This window comes from Mandrillus leucophaeus, unplaced genomic scaffold, assembly GCF_000951045.1.
Source record: "Mandrillus leucophaeus isolate KB7577 unplaced genomic scaffold, Mleu.le_1.0 Scaffold758, whole genome shotgun sequence".
Lineage (NCBI taxonomy): Eukaryota > Metazoa > Chordata > Mammalia > Primates > Cercopithecidae > Mandrillus > Mandrillus leucophaeus.
The window spans coordinates 1564263-1574507 of record NW_012108230.1 but is presented as its reverse complement, the minus strand read 5'-3'; the positions used below and the strand labels follow the sequence as shown (position 1 = coordinate 1574507).

General features: G+C 35.1%; 1 long non-coding RNA gene across 1 annotated transcript in view; it reads right to left on the bottom strand.

Moving 5' to 3' along the window:
- The window catches only part of LOC105529252, a 252864-nt gene that overhangs the window by 13321 nt on the left and 229298 nt on the right, over positions 1-10245 (bottom strand). The window contains exon 4 of the long non-coding RNA XR_001004483.1: positions 190-303. This is a non-coding gene — a long non-coding RNA (uncharacterized LOC105529252). The remainder of the gene's footprint in view (positions 1-189; positions 304-10245) is intronic.

The window sequence follows — 10245 nt, the reverse complement described above, 5'->3', positions numbered from 1 at the left end:
GCCTTAAACAGAATGAGTAAATGTAAAGCAGTAGAGATCAATCAGGAATGTACTCCAAACAAAATGGAATAAAATCAGAATCATCAACAAAAAAAGACCCCTGGAAATTCACAAATATATTCAAATTAAACAAAACACTTCTAAATAACCTGTGGGTCAAAAATATATCACAAAATTCTAAGTGCCTACCTGTGTTCAAACAAGGAGGTTCTTGTGGATTTAGGGAGGCATCTTTTGGCGAGGTCAATTCCAATGGCATGTTCATGCATCGATTTTAGAGCCAAGTTGTCCTCTTGCAATCTCCTGTAATAGGATTAGGGAGGCATATTTAGAGATAGGATGACCTCAGCAAAATGGAATGGCCAGATTTAACTATCATCTCTCCACAAAAACATTGAAAAATAAGCATAACCAGTCAGATACAACTTCATTAGAATTTCTAAAAAATAGTTCCAGGTTTACAGCAAGAAATGCTGCAACAAAGCAACAAAGCAAATGCTGACTCAAGAAAAAGATAGCTGATATAAAAAATAAAAATATTTGTGATATTTTTGCTTTCCCTTGTTCCACCCCCTTCACAGCATGGTAACAGTCTTGAAGGTACCTTATGCTCCCAATGTAGGACCTCGGGTCCTGGGACTGAAGAGAGAAGAACAAACCTCATTTGCAAATTATTGTGCATGCCTGCTATAAACTCTTTGAAGACTACTTGAAGGATGGAGACAAGGTGCTCAGCAATCTTTCACTTAATTAAGAATTCAGGCTGGAAAAAGAATGAGCATCATTCAAAATAACCACAAGATGGGCCATGCATGGTGGCTCACTCCTGTAATCCCAGCACTTTGGGAGGCCGAGGTGGGCGGATCACCTGAGGTCGGGAGTTTGAGATCAGTCTGACCAACATGGAGAAACCGCGTCTCTACTAAAAACACAAAATTAGCCAGGTGTGGTGGTGCATGCCTGTAATCCCAGCTACTTGGGAGGATGAGGCAGGAGGATCACATGAACCTGGGAGGCGGAGGCGGAGGTTGTGGTAAGCCAAGATGGCACCATTGCACTCCAGGCTGGGCAACAAGAGTGAAACTCCATCTCAAACAAACAAAAAACTACAAGATGATCTAATAAATCAAAAATGCCTGGACAAAATATTATGTTCTAGACATGTAATAAACTACCTAAGGCTGAGAAGGAACAGCTAGGGGAGAGTTTCTTTGAAAATTTAAGACATTCAAAAGCGTCCATGCATACAAGGCAATTAAGAAAGCCACATATATGTCCAGGGCAAGACACATGCTCAACAAGACCCAAAGCTTTTATCTCAGGCCGATCAATAGACTTAATGCAAGTCTGGCTAAACGTCTGTGTTTATCGCACAGAGCTAATCTCAAATATTGGGAGAGGCATTTTTTGTTTGCTTGCTTGTTTGTTTTAGACCCTAGTAATAAAAACAAAAGAAAAAATGCCAATACAATAGCTGAACACAAGCTAAAGAACAGACATGTCAGTTATTACACGAGAAAAGACTATTCAGTCTGAAAAAATACGTTAGAAAGTAATTAAACACACGTCTACTACAGTCTCAACCAGAAAATAATAAACTTTGAGGACAGGAGAGAATCTCCAAGTTACCACATAGTAATATCCAAATATCCAGGTTTCTACAAAAATCACAAGGCTGACAAATAGGAAAATATGGCCCATGTAACAGAACAAAATAAATTGACAGAAACTGTCCCTGAGGAAGTCCAGACATTGGATTTACTAGAAAAGGTTTTAAATATACAGTTATATGTTGCTTACCAGTGGGAATATGTCTTAAGAAATGCATTATTAGACAATTTTGTCAATGTGCAAACATCAGATTGTATTCACGCAAAGCTAGATGGTATAGCGTACTACATGTCTAGACTATATGGTGTAGCCTATTGCTCCTAGGCTAGAAACTTGTACCGAATGTTACTATACTAAATATTGTAGGCAACTGTAACACAGTGATAAGTATTGTGTATCTAAACATGTATAAACATAGAAAAGGTACAGTCAAAATACAATATTATAATCCTATGGGAGGACAATCATAAATGTGGTTGGTTTCCCATTGACTGAAATATCATTATGTGGTACATAACTGTCCTCACAGAAAAACATAAAAGTAAAAACAAAGAACTAAAAGAAATCATGAAAATGATGTACAAGCAAAATAGAATGTAAGAAAGAAATTCCAAAAAGAACTAAACATAAATTCTGGAGCTAAAATTATAATAGACATTTTAAAAGACAGAAGATTTGAGCAAGCAGAAAATATAGTTTGAGAACAAAACTTTAGAATACTTGAAATTATCGAAATGTATAATATAAAAGCCAATATTACTGTATTTTTTATTTATAACTTTCTGAAATAATTTCTAGCAGAAACATATCAAAATAACTATAATTATACAAAAATCATTATAATTCTGAGCATAAAATGTAGAAATGTGTAACTTATAAGAGAAACAACATAAAAGGGAGTGAAGTTACATAGGAGTAGGGTATTTGCATGCTGGGAATGTTGACTTTAATTCAAAGTACATTGTGATAAACACAGGATCTTGAATATTATACCTATAATAAGCACAGAGAAAATATCCACAAAATAATACACAAAAAATGAGGGAAGGGAATTAAGTAGCGCCCTATTTGCAAACTCAACTAAAATCAAACAGAAAAGGTAATAACAGAGAAAATGAGAGCAAAGTATATATAGTTATATAGAAAAAAAACAGCAAAATGGCAGAAGTAAGTCCTTTTTAAATCAATAATTACTTGAAAAAGAAATGTATCAAACTCTTCAATCAAAAGGCAAAATAGAGTGAATTCCAAAAACGACACAACTTCAAGAGACTCACATTAGATCTAAAGACTCACATTGAAAATTAAAGGATAGAAAAAGATATTCCATACCAATATCAACCAAAAAGAAAGCTACGGTGGTAATATCAAAGTAAATTTATAACTGGTATATGAGGAAGAGGGAGGTGTATATTTTAAAAAGTGTCAATTCATTAAGAAGATGTAATTATAAACATATATTCTCAAAACAACATAGTCCTAAAATAATATGAAGCAAGTACTGACAAACTTGAAGGTAAGAATAGATAGTTCTACATTAATAGATGGAGACTTGATTACCCCACTTTCAATAATGGATAGAACATCTAGACAGAATTTCAGTTAAAAAATACATGACTTAAAAACATATAAACCAACTGATCCTAACAGTGTGCGTGCGTGTGTGTGTATGGGTGTGATATATATATATATACACACTCATATATATACACACACACATATATATATAGTATATTATATATTATGTACATAGAGAGAGACTGAGACTTGGTCTATGACTCAGAAGATGTCTCTGCTTAATATTTTCAAAAAGTAATGCTTGACAAATTAGACACCAAGTATGTATCTCATTGGCTTCTAGCAAATGACAAACTCATTTATACATTCATAAAGTTAATGATGTGCTTGCTTCTAGGTAGTTTCTTATAAGTTACTATTTTCTACCTAATTTTAAAACAACTGGGCAATTTTATTATTCTGTGAATTGTAAAAATGGAAACTTTAAAATACTTCTAGAAAACATAAATGTTGCGAATGTGTGAAAAGTAAATTGAAATAGATATTAAAATTAATGAATACATGAAGAGTAATATACAGTATTACTGTAAATGCTCTATATGCTATATAGTTTCTATACTCTATATAATCTGTATACTATGTACTATAAACCCTATATTAGACACTATACTAAATTTTCTATAAACTATTGTGTGTATATATATATGTAATATTTTCTGAAAGTTGAAGAAGATATTCATAAGGTTCCAAATGACTACATAAATCTGACTCTTCCTAGAATTCTAATATCTTACTTCTTAAGCATGAGGAGTTATATGAAAAAAAAATGACATTATAACTGAGTTCTGTCTACACATTCTGTCCCATAGCTACTCTAATGAAAGATAGACAAGTAGTTTGTGCTTATCATAATAACTTCATTTGCCCATAATAACTCATTTGCCCACTTTAAATAGGTAACAATAAGGCCGTATTTTTCTAAGCAGTTTTCTTAGACTAAAGGCTAAACTGCTGGGGGAAAAATACAATCGCTTAAAGAGTGAAGTTTGCCTCACGCACGTAAGGCAGCTTTTCTCTGTGAATTTTTATTGAGTGCATTTTCTTCCTCCATCAATCCCATGGATGTTGTCTTCATCAGCATGACGGATGCTGCACCTCTACCATATCTACACTTCAGTCTGCAGGAAGGGAAAAGTGGGCAAGACCAGAGGAAGGAATCTCCTCTTAACCGAATGAACACATTACTTTGTTCATATTCCATCGGTGAGAACTTACTACAGAGCCTCACATGGCTGATACGTGTGACGACGACAGAAACCGTTCACAGCTCTGTAGTCACATGCCCAGAAAGAGAGGGGAAAAGATTGGAAGGGAATAACTGGTAGGCTGCCAGAGTCCGTCCTATGGCAACCATTTATCAGCGTACACTCTGCTTCCAACAAAGTGAACTCATTCTTCCTCCAAAGGACAAAGCCCAAGATCCTATCCTATTACCTCTTCCAGCACAAATCTCAGAATCTGTGGTTAATGGGCATCCCTCTCTATTAGGTTCTGTAACAGATCCTATACTCTGGCAACTTATAAACTAATAGAAAAAAATCTGTCCTCTATATCCAACCTCACTTTATATAGACATATTCAGGTATGTGACAATATTTATGGGGACAAGAAAAATACTACAAATGTAGTCTTACATATCCTATATCTATGCAATGATATGTCCCTCCAAAATGTTTGTGTCCCTCGGGACAATGTTTGTGTCCCTCCAAAAATCATACATTAAAACCTAATCCTTAATGTGATGCTATTAGGAGGTGGGGCCTTTGGGTGGTGACGAGATGAGGAGGGTAGAGCCTCTGTGAAGGGGATTAGTGCCCTTACAAAAAGACCTCAAAAAGCTAGCTAACCCCTTTCACCCTGTGAAGACAGAGTGAGAGGGTGTCATTATGGGAAAGCGGGCCCTCCCCAGACATCAAATCTGCTGACACTTTAATTGTGGATTTTCCAACTTACAGAACTGTGCGAAATAAATTTATGTTGTTTATAAACAACTTGATATATGGCTAAGACAAACAATATTAAATAATTACAAACAGCCCGGGTGCAGTGGCTCGTGCCTGTAATCCCAGCACTTTGGGAGGCCTAGGCAGGAGGATCCCTGGAGTACTGGAGTTTGAGACCAGCCTGAGCCACATAGTGAAACCCCGTCTCGACAAAAATAAAAATAAAAAATTAGCCAGGCATGGTGGCACGTTCCTGTAGTTCCAGCTACTCAAGACGCTGAGGTGGGAGGATCTCTAGAACCTGGGAGATGAAAGTTACACTGAGCCCAGGTTGTGCCACTGCAATCCAGCTTCTCAAAAAATAAATAAAATTAAAAATATATAAACCAAATTAGACTGTTAAATATAATACATTCTATTCACTTATGCTGATAAATTCAGAATCCTCAGATTCTTGTTTTTACATCCTAGAATATATGAAAACACGAGGAAAGATAACCCTAGCTCTGAATTTGTAACCATGACCCTCTCCTTCTCTTCACTTCCTTCCCTTATGATTAATCGGGTGACACCCCAGTCTGCAAGCCAGACTACATTGCTGCCCTTAGCCAGTTCTTGGGTTTAAGTTAAGGCCAGCAACTTTCAGGAGGATGACATGGGTAGAAGGTCTGTAAAATACCTGGAAGCCAGTTAGGGTCTATTTGAGCAGGGCTCTGTGGACTATTAGACATTCAAAGCATGGCCCAGAAGTGGAGCCTATTCTTCAACTAGACAAAGGCATCACTGCCCTTTGGCCTATGCAATTCTTACCTTGAAAACTGGGGTTAGGCTGGGGAAGGATCGAATTGAGTTTGACAAAATATGCAGTCCAAAGCAGCACCCCTTCTTGCCTGGGTCTGAAGTTGCTAATGAAAATAATATATGAGACTGGAAGAGAAACAAAATTACTGTAGTTAAAAAGAATTCATTGAGAAAACAGAATGGGAAACAAGTCAGTTCGCACATAATGATGATGTCTTTTTGGGAAGAACTAATAAAGGCAGACTGTAGAAAGTTGAGTATTGGGTAGACTCAGATTCTGAGCTGTGAGAAAAACGATCTCCTCCTCTGTCTTCCATGGCACATGTCTCTGCCTTCTGGGAGGTTCATCATTGTGTTCATCAGCTTCTGTGGCTACATCTGAAGAATGAATCTATATTCTCCTTGGAGGCTGCATACTTACACAAACTACTTTTTGCAGGCGCAGTTCTGGGAGCCTGAGAATAGTTTTAGAGATAAACAATCAAAATTTTTAGGTCAATCTTGTGATTTCTTTGTAATTGCTCTCTCAAAAATTTTTAGACCCATGGCCTATTTGCTTCCCCTCAGTACTAATATGCCAGGAAAAAAAATCACAGTGGTATTTTATGGACATACTTCCTAAGCTTGACTTGTGATTTTCTCGTCTGTGCCTATTTCTAACTTATTTTGATTAAGGCAACTTGAAGGTCTCTGACACAATACATGGGAGTGAAAGACAATACTCCAAATCTGAGGTTTGCTACAAACTTAGATACCTTTATGAATTAGAAATCTTAATCAGAAGTATCAATACATGTTTTTAGACTGACATTTTTGTCTTTCAGTTTGGGGGGAGTAAAAATAAGATGATTAGGATATTGCCACCCTGCAAAGCCCCATATTTTTGGACTTCACCTTTCATTTTGTTTTGAAAGTAAGTCAGATCTCATCTGAGGTTCTTTATTGTAGTAATTTGCATAAAGCAACAAGAAACAGGCAACATATAGTTAACATTATGGATCTTTGTAATTATTTCCTCGAAAATATAGGCTCAATAGTCACCTGATTTGCTTAACAAAATGTGGCTTAGTTACCTTTTCAAAGACGAAAATTTATCAACTATAACGGCATAACAAGGGTCACCAGCTTTCCAACCTTACCTGCCTATACTGCCTGAGCACTATTCTAATGTCACGTATTTTCAGTTTCTTTCACAGGACCAACCCTCTAGTGATACTAATATCTGCTTTAGTTAGAATCAAGTTTAGGTTGCAATATAAGAAGACTCAAAATACAGTGGCATGAATACATTAAGAATGACATTTTCTAGACTCGACAGCAGCTAGATGCAGCCATGTTCCCAAAAAGGCTCAGGGAATGTATTTTTAGATGACAATTGGCACACCGTTTTAACTTTAAAAACTGAAAATTCCACTATCACTTCAAAAAGCACTCTATTAAAGATCAACAATAGGCATCCAAAGATTAATTTCAATAATGTCCTTTTGCTTTAATACATTCCACTAAACTCCTTTCCCACTTTCACTCCTTTTCAATAAAACATCTCAGCATTTGACAATAACCTCTCATACCTTGAATATCTGTTCTCTTTTAATTCATCAGTGAGTCTGTTTTTAAATTCCTCTTTATCACAATTTTTGTCCTCCTTATTTTTACAAACTGTAGGTCTATTGGCTGTTTTCCTTATTCTGTATTCCGTGATCAACTTTTAATTTTTATCTGTTTCTTAGATTTCTCTTCTAATATTCACTCTTTATTTCAAACTGTCTTGTAGTATCTCCACATTACACTTCCCACTTTTCTAGTTTAACACCCCATTTTTTCTTTCAGTATCCAGTAAAGAACACCGTTCCCTCTTTCCAAGTCAGATTATGTGACATTGCTTGTGGCATTTCTTTTTTTGCATAAGATTATTTTTATCTCTTTTTGTCAACATTTTATACATTCTTCAATGTTTATGTCAAATGCTAAAAATAAAATATCCATAGGAACTCATGCTTACATGAGCATTCCATCGTTAAACTTCCATACAACTCTATAACTTTTTTAAAAATGGGATTCATATGATACTGTAGTCAAAATTCCTTTCCCTATTCTTCTGTTCTAAAGTCATCATCTTATAAAATGTATTGGAATTGCAGGATTCATCTGACGCCACTCCGGACATGCTGTTTTGAGTTACATGTTCTTATTCTCTGTTTCTATCTCTGGGATGAGTTACTGCATTCAAAGCAAACACTTTGAGAGAACCCTCAAAGAGATGATGATACCTCTTTAAAGACAACAGTAACAATTTCAAGGTAGACAGGCTCACTTTCCTTGATGCCCCTACAATTTTGGTGACCACAGTAGCAATGCATACATTTGTCAAATGTACAGTTTTGGAAGTGGTGCAAATAATTAAGGAAAATAAAATCACAGGAGAAAAACATTTTAGAACTGTTCTAAATTGACTACACAGTCCACAAAAAGAATATACAAATAGACTAAAACATTACATGTGATTATCTCTGTTGCCAAGCCTCAATTCAAAAACTTGCTTTTCTTTCTTCAGGTTTTCCACCTTACTTCCAGTTCATTTTTTTCCATCTTAAAATAATTCTCATAACTAGTTTGGTTTGTCTATTTGTTAGTATTTTGTCTAACTCAATGACTATATTTTCATGTATATAGAATTTCTAGTTCTTAATATGCCCATTTTTAATGTATTTTTTCCTTTCAGGTTCTACTTCATTTTTCAGTGTGATCACTTTATATATGCTTATTTTGAAGTCTCTTTCACAGTTCTCTATTATCTTTAGTTATTTTTCAGCTCTTTATTATATACCATGGAAGTTGTTTTCTGTCATATTTGAAAGACCTCATATGCAAACTTTCCTATAAAACATTTTATTTATGTTTTGTAACCCATATGGATTGTCTAAATTCAGACCATTCAAAAAATAATTTTTGATTTGTAGTTTCTATAACTTATTGGCAATTTAAGCATAGTCATATCCTTATAAGCCTCCTGCTTCCTTACTTCATATCCAAGACATTGGGGTAAAAATTGAGTCTCATTTAGAAGCACAGTTAGCATTTCCTCGGTAATGATTTTGTGCAAGATACTCAGTTTCATCTCCCTCTAGCTAAATGTGAAGGTCTATGGCATGGCCATCATTTTAAAACAAATCAAAATATTTTGATCTAAATTCTGCTTTACCCTCTTTTTATTTGTACCTTAGAATTGATTCCGTTGTCATTTCTTTTGAGCCTAATCACACATATTAAAACATGATTCCTGGAGTTTTTGAATTTTTCAGTGTCTAGGACCTATCTACCCTCATGAGTTCAGTCCACCATATTGACAAGTATCCCCTCCTTTCCTTCCTAAGGCATCATTTTTACAAACAGCTAGCTATAAATCTTTGCTCTCCTTTCATGAAATTTATCCCTTACACACATGGCTTTATCTTATCCTAAGCTTTAGGTCTCTGCTATCAGTAATATTTGTCAGCCTATCTGAAATATACATTCCAAAAAACATACTGTGCCATATAGCAGTACTAGACAGCACTTGAGACTTCAGATGCACAGAACATTTCAGGATGGGGAAGGGCATTCCAAATCCCAACTCTTCAAAAATATCCTTGTCAGCATGATAGCTCATATTCTTCCTGATATTTTGGGAATTAGATAAAAATTAAATAGCACATTGACAAACATTAAAGTGAAGCACTCAGCCTTAGATGTACTGCCTTGTAAAATCTCTGTGACATAGAGAAATATTTTTCTATTGGTTCATAAAATTTGTTGTAGCTTCTGCTATGAAAATATGATTTAACTTTATTATTAGAGAAATGTCAACATTCTCCCTCTATTTGTTATTGATGTTTCCATGCTGTGTCACTGGGCAGAGGTATTTGAACTCAACTTCCCCCCCCCGCCCAATCAACTGGTTACAAAAAGTTGAAAACTTTTTACATGATTGTTCCTAGTGACTTTATTCATAATAAATGAAAACAAGCAATCTAAATTTCCATTAAAAGGTGAGCTGATAACCAACTTGTCATATATTCATATAATCGAATACTACTCCACAACACAAATGAGCAAACTATTGATATTGCTTTGTCATTCTGCTTCAAACCATAATCTGAGATTAAGCACCATCTCCTCATATAAGGAATTGGGATTTTATAGTAAAAGCAGAAACTATACTTTAGTGAAGCAATAGGGAGAAAATAGCTTTTGATTAACTTTGGTCTTCATTATAAGTTTGGGGTGTTTTTCTGAATCAATCTACTAGATTATAAACTTTGAATATAAAAAC